The 17,470-nt window shown below is 46.1% G+C and overlaps 1 protein-coding gene across 1 annotated transcript in view; it reads right to left on the bottom strand.

Moving 5' to 3' along the window:
- RELL2 (RELT like 2) overlaps nucleotides 1-16,822 on the bottom strand; it is a 149,136-nt gene extending 132,314 nt beyond the window's left edge. The window contains exon 1 of the mRNA XM_069763638.1: nucleotides 16,440-16,822. The gene's annotated coding sequence lies outside the window, so the exon portion shown is untranslated. The remainder of the gene's footprint in view (nucleotides 1-16,439) is intronic.
- Nucleotides 16,823-17,470: the final 648 nt, after the last annotated feature.

The following is a 17,470-nucleotide window of genomic DNA, read 5'->3' on the forward strand; positions in this document are numbered from 1 at the left end:
GAAAAGACAGTAGTTTGACAATAAAAGGCTTCACCCAACCACTAACCATGAGTGGAGAAAAAGTTTTGGTGCCATCATTCATATTCTCTGAGAAAAGGCCAAGAATGCAAAAATTCTGCCAGGGTATGTAAACTTTTGAGCACAACTGTATATCACAGCAAAATTGTAGCTCTAAAATAGTCTCAGGAAAACAAGCCACAGACAAATGTGTAATATGTAAATTAGCTGTTAAGATCTATGGGCCGGACACAGATCTACCTAAAAATTTGCCTCCAGAAATTATTTTAAATGAAAAGGGGCATTACCAGTGTGAGACATGTTATGATTGACAGTCTGCTCTAGTATTCTACATGTTTCACACTGATAGCTCTCCTTTTCATTTAAAATAAGCTCGGGGAGATCTATGGCCCACCCATAGATATTAACAGCTCACTTACATGTTACACAAATGTGGATTTCTCTGGAATAAGACATCGGATCACAGATATCAAGGCATCCCATTATTCAGGATCCTATGACTTGCATCCCTATATAGATGGCTTAGAAGGGTTCATCCTACTGATAGATTCCCTCGATGATTGCTGAATTCCTAAGCCTATCCTATACATTTACTATCTCTGTTATAGCTACATAGACTTGGGAATGGTAGAGATAAAAGCATCCGCTGCTTAGGTAAGAATCCATCAGTAGACCTAATTGGATTAGCGTCTTCATTTACCAGCGGAGTTCTCTATATTTGCTTTCCCTGATGTATTGATTAGACTTCATGGAGTACATAGGCTTCACAGCAATGTGATAAGAATAGTGGCTTGGGCAGGACATTTCAGGCCGGCAGCCGCACACCACACAATATACACTCTCAATAATTCTGTATGACGCCAAACATATGCAACAAAAAAAATGTGAACCCTTATTGTATCATGTGGGCATACATTTCTGGCCAATTTACAGTGACGTTGTCAGCTGATACATGCGGACCAATCCGTGGGACCAATTTACAGTGGAGTTGTCAGCTGATACATGCGGACCAATCCGTGGGACCAATTTACAGTGGAGTTGTCAGCTGATACATGCGGACCAATCTGTGGGGCCAATTTACAGTGAAGTTCTCAGCTGATACATGAGGACCAATCTGTGGGGCCAATTTACAATGGAGTTGTCAGCTGATACATGCGGACCAATCTGTGGGCAGCATGTATCAGGCACTGGCTGTATTATCTCGGCCAGATATGTGTGACTCTGGAACATTGCGGCGTATCAGTGAAAGACATACTGGAGACTACGCAGATAGACGGGTCCCCGGCGACTTTTCACCAACCCCTGCACTGGAGTGACAGGTCTCTGCCTACGTGCGCCGGATTGGGCAGCATGTGTCAGCTGTCAGGTTCTCTTTAAAGGGAACCTGTCACCCCGTTTTTTCAAGAAGAGCTAAAAATAGCGTTAAATAGGGGCAGAGCTGGGCTTTACTTTAGTGTATTTTGGAGCCTTTATTCCCCACCTATGCTGCCAAAATACCTTTGTAAAGTCGCCGTTTTGGGCTGTCACTCACGCTGGTCAGGTCATATGGGCGTGGTGACAGCGCTGTTTCTCCCCCAGATCTCCGTTGGTGGCGTAGTGGTGTGCGCATGTCCAAGTGGCGAATCCACTGCGCAGCTTGAAGGAAAATAGCACGATCTGCGCTATTCAGCCGTTTATCGTGGGCTCGGCCATCTTTGTGAGGCCGCGCGTGCGCAGATGGTTCTTCTCGGCTTCCCGGGGCTTCAGGAAAATGGCCGCGGGATGCCGCGCGTGCGCAGATGGAGATCGCGGCGGCCATTTTCCTGCAGCCGAGATGCGAACTCGGCTTCAGGAAAATGGCCGTCGAGATCGCCATCTGCGCACTCGCGGCATCCCGCGGCCATTTTCCTGAAGCCCCGGGAAGCCGAGAAGAACCATCTGCGCACGCGCGGCCTCACAAAGATGGCCGAGCCCACCGATAAACGGCTGAATAGCGCAGATCGTGCTATTTTCCTTCAAGCTGCGCAGTGGATTCGCCACTTGGACATGCGCACACCACTACGCCACCAACGGAGATCTGGAGGAGAAACAGCGCTGTCACCACGCCCATATGACCTGACCAGCGTGAGTGACAGCCCAAAACGGCGACTTTACAAAGGTATTTCGGCAGCATAGGTGGGGAATAAAGGCTCCAAAATACACTAATGTAAAGCCCAGCTCTGCCCCTATTTAACGCTATTTTTAGCTCTTCTTGAAAAAACGGGGTGACAGGTTCCCTTTAAGGTACTCACATTATACTGCTGTTTTGAGGTATTACTTTAAACCTGCAGTATTTCTCCAGTGCAATCCACAACAAAATGTGTGCAACTTAAAGCAGAAATTGCATCTACTAATTTGCCATGGAATATCTGCGACTAGGGTTGAGCAAAACGGGTCGTTCATTTTCAAAAGTCGCCGACTTTTGGCAAAGTCGGGTTTCATGAAACCCGATCCGACCCCTGTGCGGGGTCGGCCATGCGGTACGCGACTTTCGCGCCAAAGTCGCGTTTCAATGACGCGAAAAGCGCCATTTCTCAGCCAATGCAGGTAAACGCAGAGTGTGGGCAGCGTGATGACATAGGTCCTGGTCCCCACCATCTTAGAGAAGGGCATTGCAGTGATTGGCTTGCTGTCTGCGGCGTCACAGGGGCTATAAAGGGGCGTTCCCGCCGACCGCCATGTTACTGCTGCTGATCTGAGCTTAGGGAGAGGTTGCTGCCGCTTCGTCAGAAGCAGGGATAGCGTTAGGCAGGGTCCATTAACCACCAAACCGCTTGTGCTGTAGCGATTTCCACTGCCCAACACCACCTTCGGTGTGCAGGGACAGTGGAAGCTACATTTTTTTTTTTTTCCCTCAGCGCTGTAGCTCATTGGGCTGCCCTAGAAGGCTCCCTGATAGCTGCATTGCTGTGTGTACGCCGCTGTGCAAACCAACTGCTTTTTTCAAAGCACAAATCCTCTTGTTCCTTCCTTTCTGCACAGCTATCTTTTTTGTTTGTCCACACTTTTTATTTAATTTGTGCATCAGTCCACTCCTTATTGCTGCCTGCCATACCTGGCTGAGATTACTGCAGGGAGATAGTAATTGAAGGACACTCCCTGTTTTTTTTTTTTTTTCTTGTGGGAGATTAAGATTGACATTTCTGCTAGAGTGCCATCTCTCACTCAGTTTCCATAGAAAGCCTATTCATTTTTTTGCTTGATTTGGGTTATAAAATCTACCTGAAAAAATCACTACATCAATCAGTGGGAGAAAAATATTGGCCTCAGGGCTTGTGTGCCACTCTTGACTCCTGTGTGTGCCATCTCTCAGTCAGTGGGCCATAGAAAGCCTATTTATTTTTTTGCTTGATTTGGGTTCTAAAATCTACCTGAAAAAATCACTACATCAATCAGTGGGAGAAAAATATTGGCCTCAGGGCTTGTGTGCCACTCCTGACTCCTGTGTGCATCATCACTCACTCAGTGGGCCATAGAAAGCCTATTTTTTTTTTTTTGCTTTATTTGGGTTCTAAATTCTACCTGAAAAAATCAATAAATCAATCAGTGGGAGATTAATATTGGCCTTTGGGCTTGTGTGCCAGTCCTAAGCGTGCCATCTCTCTCTCTCAGATAGTGGGCCATAGAAAGCCTATTTATTATTTTTTTTATTGGGTTTATAAATTTTCCCTGGAACAAAAACAAAAAAGTGGGAGATTAATATTGGCCTCTGGGCTTGTGTGCCAGTCCTGAGCGTGCCATCTCTCTCACAAATAGTGGGCCATAGAAAGCCTATTTATTTATTTTTTTTTGGTTTTATAAATCCTCCCTGAAAAAAAAAGGGAGATTAATATTGGCCTTTGGGTTTGTGTGCCAGTCCTAAGCGTGCCATCTCTCTCTCTCAGATAGTGGGCCATAGAAAGCCTATTTATTATTTTTTTTATTGGGTTTATAAATTTTCCCTGGAACAAAAACAAAAAAGTGGGAGATTAATATTGGCCTCTGGGCTTGTGTGCCAGTCCTGAGCGTGCCATCTCTCTCACAAATAGTGGGCCATAGAAAGCCTATTTATTTTTTTTTTTTTGGTTTTATAAATTCTCCCTGAAAAAAAAAAGGGAGATTAATATTGGCCTTTGGGCTTGTGTGCCAGTCCTAAGCGTGCCATCTCTCTCTCTCAGATAGTGGGCCATAGAAAGCCTATTTATTATATTTTTTATTGGGTTTATAAATTTTCCCTGAAAAAAAATAAAAAGTGGGAGATTAATATTGGCCTCTGGGCTTGTGTGCTAGTCCTGAGCGTGCCATCTCTCTCACAAATAGTGGGCCATAGAAAGCCTATTTATGTTTTTGGTTGATTTGGGTTCTAAATTCTACCTGAAAAAATCAATAAATCAATCAGTGGGAGATAAATATTGGCCTCTGGGCTTGTGTGCCACTCCTGACTCCTGTGTGCGTCATCTCTCACTCAGTGGGCCATAGAAAGCCTATTTTTTGTTTTATTTGTTTTATAAATTCTCCCTGAAAAAATCATTTTTATTTTATTTGGTTTCTAAATTCTTCCTGAAAAAATCATTTTTTTTTTTATTATTTTTTTTTTTCTAAAGTCTCCCTGGAAAAAAAAAAAAAAAAAATCAAATCAGTGGGAGATTAATATTGCCCTTTCTGCTTGTGTGCCAGTCTTGACTCCTGGGTGTGCCATCTCTCTCTCTCTCTCCAATTGTGGGCCATAGAAAGCCTATTATTTTTTTTAGCTTGATTTGGGTTCCAAAATCTACCTGAAAAAATCACTACATCAATCAGTGGGAGATAAATATTGGCCTCTGGGCTTGTGTGCCACTCCTGACTCCTGTGTGCGTCATCTCTCACTCAGTGGGCCATAGAAAGCCTTTTTTTGTTTTATTTGTTTTCTAAATTCTCCCTGAAAAAATCATTTTATTTTATTTGGTTTCTAAATTCTTCCTGAAAAAATCATTTTATTCTATTATTTTTTTTTCCTAAAGTCTCCCTGAAAAAAAAAAAAAAATCAAATCAGTGGGAGATTAATATTGCCCTTTCTGCTTGTGTGCCAGTCTTGACTCCTGGGTGTGCCATCTCTTTCTCTCTCTCCAATTGTGGGCCATAGAAAGCCTATTATTTTTTTAGCTTGATTTGGGTTCCAAAATCTACCTGAAAAAATCACTACATCAATCAGTGGGAGATAAATATTGGCCTCTGGGCTTGTGTGCCACTCCTGACTCCTGTGTGCGTCATCTCTCACTCAGTGGGCCATAGAAAGCCTTTTTTTGTTTTATTTGTTTTCTAAATTCTCCCAGAAAAAATCATTTTATTTTATTTGGTTTCTAAATTCTTCCTGAAAAAATCATTTTATTCTATTATTTTTTTTTCCTAAAGTCTCCCTGAAAAAAAAAAAAATCAAATCAGTGGGAGATTAATATTGCCCTTTCTGCTTGTGTGCCAGTCTTGACTCCTGGGTGTGCCATCTCTCTCTCTCTCTCCAATTGTGGGCCATAGAAAGCCTATTATTTTTTTAGCTTGATTTGGGTTCCAAAATCTACCTGAAAAAATCACTACATCAATCAGTGGGAGATAAATATTGGCCTCTGGGCTTGTGTGCCACTCCTGACTCCTGTGTGCGTCATCTCTCACTCAGTGGGCCATAGAAAGCCTTTTTTTGTTTTATTTGTTTTCTAAATTCTCCCAGAAAAAATCATTTTATTTTATTTGGTTTCTAAATTCTTCCTGAAAAAATCATTTTATTCTATTATTTTTTTTTCCTAAAGTCTCCCCGAAAAAAAAAAAAAAATCAAATCAGTGGGAGATTAATATTTACATTTGTGCTTCAGTGACAGTCCTGCGTGTGTGGCATCTCTCTCATTTGTTGCCACCAACAACAGAGTGTGTAACATTGTGCCTGATTTTCGTTGTGGTCTCACTCACCTGTAAAGGGGTAGCTAAATCATACTGAAGTTATAGCTCACCGTGTAAGTTGTGTGACAGCAACAAATACCGTTAGTTTGGTTACGTTTTTAAAACAATGAGGAAGTCTGGTGGAAGAGGTCGTGGCCGGGGGCGTTCATTGTCAGCTGGTAATGAGGGTAGTGGTAGTGGTGGAGCATCAGCTGGTCGTGGGAAAAAAAATATTGCACCTAAGTCTGCAGCTGTGGAGCCAGGTTCGTCGTCTGGCTACACAAGGCCTCGAACGCTCCCTTTTCTGGGAGTAGGAAAACCGCTTTTAAAGCCGGAGCAGCAAGAGCAAGTTTTGGCTTATCTTGCTGACTCAGCCTCTAGCTCTTTTGCCTCCTCTCGTGAAACTGGTAAATGTCAAAGCAGCGCGTCGTTAGTGGATGTTCACGGTCAGGGACAAGTCGCTTCCTTGTCCTCTTCAGCAAAAACAACAACAGAGAAGAATGCAGCAGGCGACACAACGGGTTACTCCATGGAGCTCTTTACACATACCGTCCCTGGCTTAGAAAGTGAAGCAGTTAACAGTCCATGCCCATTACAAGTTGAATCTGACATGGAGTGCACTGATGCACAGCCACAGCCAGACTACTATGCTGGTCCTTTGACTCAGACCACAACATTGCCCTCGCAGGGTAATGATCAAGAATCAGACCCTGATGAGACTATGTTGCCCCATCACGAACGCTATACCACCGACCGACACGGTGACACAGACGAAGTTGCACACGAGCTACAAGAAGAGGTAATAGATGACCCAGTTCTTGACCCCGATTGGCAGCCATTGGGGGAACAGGGTGCAGGCGGCAGCAGTTCTGAAGCCGAGGAGGAGGGGCCGCAGCAGGCATCAACATCGCAACAGGTTCCATCTGCCGGGCCCGTATCTTGCCCAAAACGCGTGGCAAAGCCAAAACCTGTTGGAGGACAGCGTGGCCATCCGGTTAAAGCTCAGTCTGCAATGCCTGAAAAGGTATCCGATGCTAGAAAGAGTGCAGTCTGGCATTTTTTTAAACAACATCCAATTGATCAGCGCAAAGTCATCTGTCAAAAATGTTCAACTACCTTAAGCAGAGGACAGAATCTGAAAAGTCTCAATACAAGTTGCATGCATAGACATTTAACCACCATGCATTTGCAAGCCTGGACTAACTACCAAACGTCCCTTAAGGTTGTAGCACCCTCGGCCAATGAAGCTAGTCAGCAACGCAACATCCCTTCCGGCAGTGTAGGGCCACCATTTTCCGCACCACCTGCAGTATCTGTGCAGGTTTCTTTGCCAGGCCAAAGCAGTCAGGGTCAGGGAATCACCAGTTTCGTAGTAGGAAACACTGCATCTAGGGCACCGGCGGCAACAATACCATCTCCCACCGTCTCTCAGTCTGCCATGTCCACCGGCACCCCCGCTAGTTCCACGATCTCCAGCTCTCCAGTCCAGCTCACCCTACATGAGACTATGGTTAGAAAAAGGAAGTACTTAGCCTCGCATCCGCGTACACAGGGTTTGAACGCCCACATAGCTAGACTAATCTCGTTAGAGATGATGCCCTACCGGTTAGTTGAAAGCGAAGCTTTCAAAGCCCTGATGGACTACGCTGTACCACGCTACGAGCTACCCAGTCGACACTTTTTTCCAGAAAAGCCATCCCAGCCCTCCACCAGCATGTTAAAGAGCGCATCGTCCATGCACTCAGGCAATCTGTGAGCACAAAGGTGCACCTGACAACAGATGCATGGACCAGTAGGCATGGCCAGGGACGTTACGTGTCCATCACGGCACACTGGGTGAATGTTGTGGATGCAGGGTCCACAGGGGACAGCAAGTTTGGGACAGTTCTGCCTAGCCCACGGTCTAGGAAACAGTTGGCTGTAGCCGTTCGCACCCCCTCCTCCTCCTCTTCGTCCTCCTGCAGAAGCGAGAGCTCGTCCACAGACCGCAGTCGCACAACCACTCCATCCGCAGCTGCCACTGTTGCACACCAGGTCTCCCATTATGGGGCAGCTACTGGCAAACGTCAGCAGGCTGTATTGGCTATGAAGTGTTTGGGCGACAACAGACACACCGTGGAAGTTCTGTCCGAGTTCTTGCAGAAAGAAACGCAGTCGTGGCTGGGCACTGTAGATCTTGAGGCAGGCAAGGTAGTGAGTGATAACGGAAGGAATTTCATGGCTGCCATCTCCCTTTCCCAACTGAAACACATTCCTTGCCTGGCTCACACCTTAAACCTGGTGGTGCAGTGCTTCCTGAAAAGTTATCCGGGGTTATCCGACCTGCTCCTCAAAGTGCGTGGACTTTGCTCACATATCCGCCGTTCGCCCGTACACTCCAGCCGTATGCAGACCTATCAGCATTCTTTGAACCTTCCCCAGCATCGCCTAATCATAGACGTTGCAACAAGGTGGAACTCAACACTGCACATGCTTCAGAGACTGTGCGAACAGAGGCGGGCTGTTATGTTTTTGTGGGAGGATACACATACACGGGCAGGCAGTAGGATGGCAGACATGGAGTTGTCAGGTGTGCAGTGGTCGAAGATTCAAGACATGTGTCAAGTCCTTCAGTGTTTTGAGGAATGCACACGGCTGGTTAGTGCAGACAACGCCATAATAAGCATGAGCATCCCCCTAATGCGTCTGCTGATGCAAAGTTTGACGCACATAAAGGATCAGGCGTCTGCAGCTGAGGAAGAGGAAAGCCTTGATGACAGTCAGCCATTGTCTGGCCAGGGCAGTGTACAGGACGAGTTAGCGGGCAAAGAGGAGGAGGAGGACGAGGAGGATGATGGGGATGATTATATTTTTAATGAGGAAGCTTTTCCGGGGCCACTGGAAATTGGTGGCGCGGCAAGGCCGGGTTCTGGTTTTTGGAGGGACACAAGTGACGTGGATTTGCCTGAAACTGCCCCTCAACCAAGCACAACCGCAGATTTGAGAACTGGAACTTTGGCCCACATGGCGGATTATGCCTTACGTATCCTCAAAAGGGACACACGCATAACTAAAATGATGAACGATGACGATTACTGGTTGGCCTGCCTCCTTGATCCTCGCTATAAAGGCAAATTGCAAAATATAATGCCACATGAGAACTTGGAACTAATATTAGCAACCAAACAATCAACTCTTGTTGACCGTTTGCTTCTGGCATTCCCTGCACACAGCGCCCGTGATCGTTCTCACACGAGCTGCAGGGGCCAGCAGACCAGAGGCGTTAGAGGGGCAGAAATCAGAAGTGGCGTTGGCCAGAGGGGTTTTCTGACCAGGTTGTGGAGTGATTTTGCTATGACCGCAGACAGGACAGGTACTGCAGCATCAATTCAAAGTGACAGGAGACAACATTTGTCCAGTATGGTTACAAACTATTTTTCATCCCTTATCGATGTTCTCCCTCAACCGTCATTCCCATTTGATTACTGGGCATCAAAATTAGACACCTGGCCAGAATTGGCAGAATATGCATTGCAGGAGCTTGCTTGCCCGGCAGCTAGTGTCCTATCAGAAAGAGTATTCAGTGCTGCAGGTTCAATACTAACAGAAAAAAGGACTCGTCTGGCTACCCAAAATGTAGATGATCTAACCTTCATTAAAATGAACCACAACTGGATTTCGAAATCTTTTGCCCCACCTTGCCTGGCTGACACCTAGCTTTCCTATGAAAAGGTCTTGCCTGTGGACTATTCTGAATGCCTTTTCCAATCTCGTAATTTTCTGCATCTGATTGTCCAGCATACGACATGTTTACACCTCACTAAATGGCCAAACTCCCCACATGGGGCCGTGGTATCGACACTTGGCGACAGCACCCGTGAGAGTGCTGTTTGTCTGAAGAGGTGGGTGTGCCCGCTTTTGGTCGACGGCACTGCCACTGGGTCCCTCCTAGAACAATAAAGTGTCTCTGGCGGTGGTGGTGCGCACCCAACGTCAGACACACCGTTGTAATATGAGGGGCCCTGGGCCTGTACCGCCGGCCACAAGACAGTTCCCCCCCCCCCAGCTCAAACAGTGCTCTACCACTTGCAAAATTACCTCACAGCTCCACCAATGTTTAGTCTATGCGCTGACATCCTTCAATGCCTGCCACTGACAATACCATTGTATTGACATTTTTGTTATGTTAGGCCTTCGAAGCCTGTCTGCGGTCACTCCTTCCACTATGCCTCCACTGACCACATCACTGCTGCCCGTGTACCCCTGGAACCAATTTAAAATTGCCTACAGCCAGCCCAATTTTTTTATTTTAGGCCTTCGATGCCTGTCTGCGGTCCGTTCTTTCTACTACTACTACACTGACCAGGCCACTGCTGCCCGTGTACCCCTGGAACCAATTTAAAATTGCCTACAGCCATGTGTTATTATTTTAGGCCTTCGATGCCTGTCTGCGGTCACTCCTTACAATATGCCTCCACTGACCACACCACTGCTGCCCGTGTACCCCTGGAACCAATTTAAAATTGCCTACAGCCAGCCCAATTTTTTTATTTTAGGCCTTCGATGCCTGTCTGCGGTCACTCCTTCCACTAGGCCTCCACTGACCACACCACTGCTGCCCGTGTACCCCTAGAACCTATTTATAATTGCATAGAGCATCCTTTTTTTAATAGTAGGCGTACAAAGTCTGTCTGCGGTTCACTATTGAAATTGTCCTCCACTGCCCAGAGCACTGCAGCTTGTGTACCCCTGTAACTTTTTTCTGCTGCAGTGAGCCACGTTTTTGGTTTGAGTCCTACTACCTGTGTCTGTCTGCGCCACTCAATTCAGCTGTGTTCCTTTGAAAAAAGCTGAGCGTCAATAGTCTTGTTTTCAGCCTCTAGGAATTTTAAAACTGCATTGGGTGTACAACTTTGGTAGGGCCTACTAACGGTGTCTGCCTCCCCAAGGTGTTCCCCAGGTTGGAAACTACGCTGCATTAGGCCTACAAATTGGGTATGGGGTGTAGAGAGATGGTGTGTTCCACTCCAAGGTGTTCTCCAGGTTGCCTTTCCTGAGCTTCAATCTTCATGCTCTCGTTTAGTAGTTGTTGGAAACTACGCTGCATTAGGCCTACAAATTGGGTATGGGGTGTAGAGAGATGGTGTGTTCCACTCCAAGGTGTTCCCCAGGTTTCCTCTCCATTGCTTCGATCTTCATGCTCTCGGTTAGTAGTTGTTGGAAACTACGCTGCATTAGGCCTACAAATTGGGTATGGGGTGTAGATAGATGGTGTGTTCCACTCCAAGGTGTTCTCCAGGTTGCCTTTCCTGAGCTTCAATCTTCATGCTCTCGTTTAGTAGTTGTTGGAAACTACGCTGCATTAGGCCTACAAATTGGGTATGGGGTGTAGAGAGATGGTGTGTTCCACTCCAAGGTGTTCTCCAGGTTGCCTTTCCTGAGCTTCAATCTTCATGCTCTCGTTTAGTAGTTGTTGGAAACTACGCTGCATTAGGCCTACAAATTGGGTATGGGGTGTAGAGAGATGGTGTGTTCCACTCCAAGGTGTTCTCCAGGTTGCCTTTCCTGAGCTTCAATCTTCATGCTCTCGTTTAGTAGTTGTTGGAAACTACGCTGCATTAGGCCTACAAATTGGGTATGGGGTGTAGAGAGATGGTGTGTTCCACTCCAAGGTGTTCTCCAGGTTGCCTTTCCTGAGCTTCAATCTTCATGCTCTCGTTTAGTAGTTGTTGGAAACTACGCTGCATTAGGCCTACAAATTGGGTATGGGGTGTAGAGAGATGGTGTGTTCCACTCCAAGGTGTTCTCCAGGTTGCCTTTCCTGAGCTTCAATCTTCATGCTCTCGTTTAGTAGTTGTTGGAAACTACGCTGCATTAGGCCTACAAATTGGGTATGGGGTGTAGAGAGATGGTGTGTTCCACTCCAAGGTGTTCTCCAGGTTGCCTTTCCTGAGCTTCAATCTTCATGCTCTCGTTTAGTAGTTGTTGGAAACTACGCTGCATTAGGCCTACAAATTGGGTATGGGGTGTAGAGAGATGGTGTGTTCCACTCCAAGGTGTTCTCCAGGTTGCCTTTCCTGAGCTTCAATCTTCATGCTCTCGTTTAGTAGTTGTTGGAAACTACGCTGCATTAGGCCTACAAATTGGGTATGGGGTGTAGAGAGATGGTGTGTTCCACTCCAAGGTGTTCTCCAGGTTGCCTTTCCTGAGCTTCAATCTTCATGCTCTCGTTTAGTAGTTGTTGGAAACTACGCTGCATTAGGCCTACAAATTGGGTATGGGGTGTAGAGAGATGGTGTGTTCCACTCCAAGGTGTTCTCCAGGTTGCCTTTCCTGAGCTTCAATCTTCATGCTCTCGTTTAGTAGTTGTTGGAAACTACGCTGCATTAGGCCTACAAATTGGGTATGGGGTGTAGAGAGATGGTGTGTTCCACTCCAAGGTGTTCTCCAGGTTGCCTTTCCTGAGCTTCAATCTTCATGCTCTCGTTTAGTAGTTGTTGGAAACTACGCTGCATTAGGCCTACAAATTGGGTATGGGGTGTAGAGAGATGGTGTGTTCCACTCCAAGGTGTTCTCCAGGTTGCCTTTCCTGAGCTTCAATCTTCATGCTCTCGTTTAGTAGTTGTTGGAAACTACGCTGCATTAGGCCTACAAATTGGGTATGGGGTGTAGAGAGATGGTGTGTTCCACTCCAAGGTGTTCTCCAGGTTGCCTTTCCTGAGCTTCAATCTTCATGCTCTCGTTTAGTAGTTGTTGGAAACTACGCTGCATTAGGCCTACAAATTGGGTATGGGGTGTAGAGAGATGGTGTGTTCCACTCCAAGGTATTCCCCAGGTTTCATCGCCATTGGTTCGATCTTCATGCTCTCGTTTAGTAGTTGTTGGAAACTACGCTGCATTAGACCTACAAATTGGGTATGGGGTGTAGAGAGATGGTGTGTTCCACTCCAAGGTGTTCCCCAGGTTTCCTCTCCATTGCTTCGATCTTCATGCTCTCGTTTAGTAGTTGTTGGAAACTACGCTGCATTAGGCCTACAAATTGGGTATGGGGTGTAGAGAGATGATGTGTTCCACTCCAAGGTGTTCTCCAGGTTGCCTTTCCTGAGCTTCGATCTTCATGCTCTCGTTTAGTAGTTGTTGGAAACTACGCTGCATTAGGCCTACAAATTGGGTATGGGGTGTAGAGAGATGGTGTGTTCCACTCCAAGGTGTTCCCCAGGTTTCCTCTCCATTGCTTCGATCTTCATGCTCTCGTTTAGTAGTTGTAGAAAACTACACTGCATTAGGCCTACAAATTGGGTATGGGGTGTAGAGAGATGGTGTGTTCCACTCCAAGGTGTTCCCCAGGTTTCGTCCACATTGCTTCGGTCTTCCGACTCTCGTTTAGTAGTTGTAGAAAACTACACTGCATTAGGCCTACAAATTGGGTATGGGGTGTAGAGAGACGGTGTGTTACACTCCAAGGTGTTCCCCAGGTTTCGTCCACATTGCTTCGATCTTCCGACTCTCGTTTAGTAGTTGTTGAAAACTACACTGCATTAGGCCTACAAATTGGGTATGGGGTGTAGAGAGATGGTGTGTTCCACTCCAAGGTGTTCTCCAGGTTGCCTTTCCTGAACTTCTATCTTCAGGCTCTCATTAAATTGTAGTTAAATGGAACAACTGCATTTGGCGTACTAGTTGGTTTGGGGCCTACTATCGGTGTCTGCCACTCCTTGCTGTTCTCCTGGTTTCCTGTCCTGAAATTCCATTTTCAGGCTCTTGTTAAGTAGTTGTTAATGTTAGACTGCATTTGGCCTACTAGTTGGGTTGGGGCCTACTATCGGTGTCTGCCACTCCTTGCTGTTCTCCTCAACTGAACAAAGCTGGGCCGCCTGTTTACTACGGTTGCCAATTTTGAACTGCATGTCGACTACTTACTGATTTGGGCCTACTCTCTGTGTCAGCCTCTCATTCCAGTTGTCCTCCACTGCAATGCCCCCTGGTTAGTCCTGTGTTACCAATTTTGAACTGCATTTAGCCCACTTTATTCTTTGGGCCTATATCTGTGTTTCCTCCTCATCCTGCCCATTGCCCAGCCAGTGATAGATGAGTCTGCTGGTACATTGACCCATAACGCAAAATTCCCCGTGCACGCTACACAGCAAGATTGTGACCCTGCTGAAAGTCAGGTTCCTCTTCCCGCATACCATACCACCTTACACGGGGACAAAGAGGAAGGTGCAGATGAAAGTGCAGGTTCCTTCATCAGGTGGGGGGAGGAATACTAGTTGGCGACGTCACTGGCACAGGGCCTCTCATAGTACGCAAAAGTGTTGCTGCCGGTGGGAGGCGCCCCCGCCGTGCAAACACACCGCTGTACTTTGAGGGGCCCTGTGCCAGTGCCAATGCCAACGAGTGGGCCCCCCCTGCTTGCTCAGGTTCACAGCACTTGCAAAGTTGAAATACTTACCTCTCCCTGCTCCACTGCCGTGACGTGGTCCAGATTTCCTGGGCCCACTAATTACTTGAACCAGCCCTACCCCCCACAACTTTAGCCAAATGACCCCCAATTTCAAATGCCTTCCAATTATTATAAGGTAAATTACGATTGACAAGCTTCTTTAACAAGAATGGATGTTTTTGCCATTAAAATGGGCAGTGTAGGTGTTTTCCTGGCCTCCACTCACTGCCGACTATGCTCCCCCATTGACTTGCATTGGGTTTCGTGTTTCGGGCGATACCCGACTTTTCGCGATAATCGGCCGATTCCACTCGACTCGACTTCTAAGATAGTCGGGTTTCGCGAAACACGGCTCGACTCTAAAAAGGTCAAGGTCGCTCAACCCTATCTGCGACAGATACATCCACTCCCTACCGGCCTGTATTATGGATTGTGTGAATGTGGGACTCGGTATATTAGCTTAGTGTATAAACTCCCACTGAAAAATAATAATTGTTTTTCACCCAGCCTTCCCAGGTTCAGCATTGAATCTCTGCAGCAGCGTCTGTTACTTTCTCCAGTGCTGTTGTCACGTCGACAGTGTTGCAGCCAATAACTAGGCTTTTTGGCTTTTATTGTCTCGTGCCATTGGCTTGGGCGAAGCCACTGAGTTCACTGATTGGCCACAGCGCTGCAGACAACAGACACTAGGAGAAGCAGTGGAGCGCTGGACCTGGGGATGGTGAGTAAAGCTCAGTTTGGTCTTTTCTAACAAACTGCAGCCAGGGGACAGCTATTTTCCAAAGCTAAAAAACTCCTAAGGATACTAAGAGAGTCTTGATAGTGTCCCTCAGAAATGTTTGCCACTTAGCATCTCCATGTGGTTAACGTCACATAACCGTATTATCGGTCCGATTACTGCCCATGAAAAGACACAGACAGCAATCAGACCAATGATATTCATGGGGGCAGATGAGCATATTTTTCATGAAGAGAATCCAGTGCGGAAAACAAAAATTGCAGCTTGCACTCATTTCTCCCGCGTCTTGGATTAGACTCGTCCATTCAAGTCTATGGGGGCGCAAATAATATCAGATTCCTCACAGAGCCACCGTACAGCGTCCGATCTGAACAGATACGTAGTGATTAGTGATGACTCTGAGCGAATATACTCGTTGCTCGGGTTTTCCTGAGCACGCTCGGGTGATCTCCTGCAGCTGAATGATTTACAGCAACTTGCCAGCCTGATTACATGTGAGGATTCCCTAGCAACCAGGCAACCCCCACATGTACTCAGGCTGGCTAATAGCTGTAAATCATTCAGCTGAGGCAATGAAAACTAAATCTCCGAACACTAACAAATACTCGGAGATCACCCGAGCGTGCTGGGGAAAACCCGAGCATGAGTACACTCGCTCACCACTAGTTGCGATTCTTTAACATAGGAAAATAAATGGTCTTATAAATTTTACTACTGATGTATAAAAACAGCAGAAAAAAGTCCTCCCAAGTTTTCTGGATGAGACTGAATTTTTTATGCGGTCGTATAAAGTTCAAAAAAAGTACATTTTATCTTATAATGGAGGCCTATGCCATCTATGTACGTTTAATAGCCCCCATGCAGGGTGTTGATGGGGGGCTTAAGGAAATCCCATAGTGCTTGGTACAAGCCACACTAATACAGGGACTGATTTCTTCGCCCTGGGGGAAGCACGGCCCAGCTCCAGCGCTGGAAAATGAAGGTGCACCTGCTGTATCTTACATTTCTGTCAAAGATTTGCGGACTGTTCCTGACAGGTCTCTGTTTGGCAAATGGATTCATGAATTGTCTAGAATGAGGTTAAGGGATAAATCGACTGTTTTTTTTTTCCTTTTCGACAAATGAGAATTGATTTGCTCTTTGTAAATCACAACCAGGTAAATGAACGTCAACTGGTCTATCCTCAATAGCACATATATTTATACCTATACCATCATTAGAAGTGCAGAAATATACATCCATTATAGCTACATAGTAAAGGAACCCACCATGATGTATTAATAACAGGCTCTGTATCCACATTCTGCACATATACTTGTTTATACAATGGGCACTGGGTGCCAGTCACATTCTTACCAGGTCAGATGAGCAGCGGAGGAGGCAGTGGATGAATCTTCAGCTCCTTGTTTGGATGTTCCCTTGTGCTGAGGTTCCTTGAGATGAAAAGGCATCAGAGAGAAGATGAAGCTGGCAAATATTTCCTTTCCAAATATAAGACTCTGTCCTGGAGCCATGTCAGAGGGTATACAGATCACATTACACTTCAAGGGGCATTTTCTTCTTCCTCTAAGTTATATGATGGGTTCTCAATCAGGGGTGCAGGCTGGCTCTTTAACACACCCATGCATCACTATGAGCAGTATGCACTGACCCCAGGGTCCCTGGACATTTCCTGAAGGCAGACTTGCTGTGCTGAGGGCAGGATGTGGGATTTGCTGAATGCTCAGCCTCTAAAGACCACAAGTAAAAGGAAAGGATCGCGCTAATTGTAAAAGGAGTGACTGTGTATTTTTCCAATAAGGAGCAATAGAGAGCTCTAGTGACACCTAGTGTGAAAATGGTAGTATGCAGGCTCAAGATCATCGCACATCATACAGATCAATGATTTTCCAGGATTACATGGATGGTCCAAAACGAATACTGACTTAATCCTAATTCTAAATGGGAATTCTGTCTCTGCTTAATGTGAATTATGTGTTACTCTGTAATCTCTTTATTGTCTGCACCAGGGCCGGATATAAGAGGTGGGTGACCCGGGGTCCATTTTGGAGAGAGGCCCATTTTTCAAGGTATTGCAACATGTCATACGAAAACACAAAATGAAACGAACGCAAGTTTATTTACAAAAATCATTTACGCAGATTAATTCGGGTAAAATCATTCATTTTTTAGCATCCAGGCACTTTCCTTGATTTTCATGCTGCAAAATCACTAATGATGTCACTAAAGTCCAATTCACGCAGTATATCTGACTCGGTGCTCATGATGGCCACATTTACAAGTCGTTCCTGCTTCATGGATGTCCTTAATCGGTTTTCAACTAATTTGAGTTTTGAGAAGGAACGCTCGCCACTGCAGTTTGTTACCATCAAAATTATATATATCCT

This window comes from Ranitomeya imitator, chromosome 4 (assembly GCF_032444005.1).
Source record: "Ranitomeya imitator isolate aRanImi1 chromosome 4, aRanImi1.pri, whole genome shotgun sequence".
NCBI classification, from domain to species: Eukaryota; Metazoa; Chordata; class Amphibia; order Anura; family Dendrobatidae; genus Ranitomeya; species Ranitomeya imitator.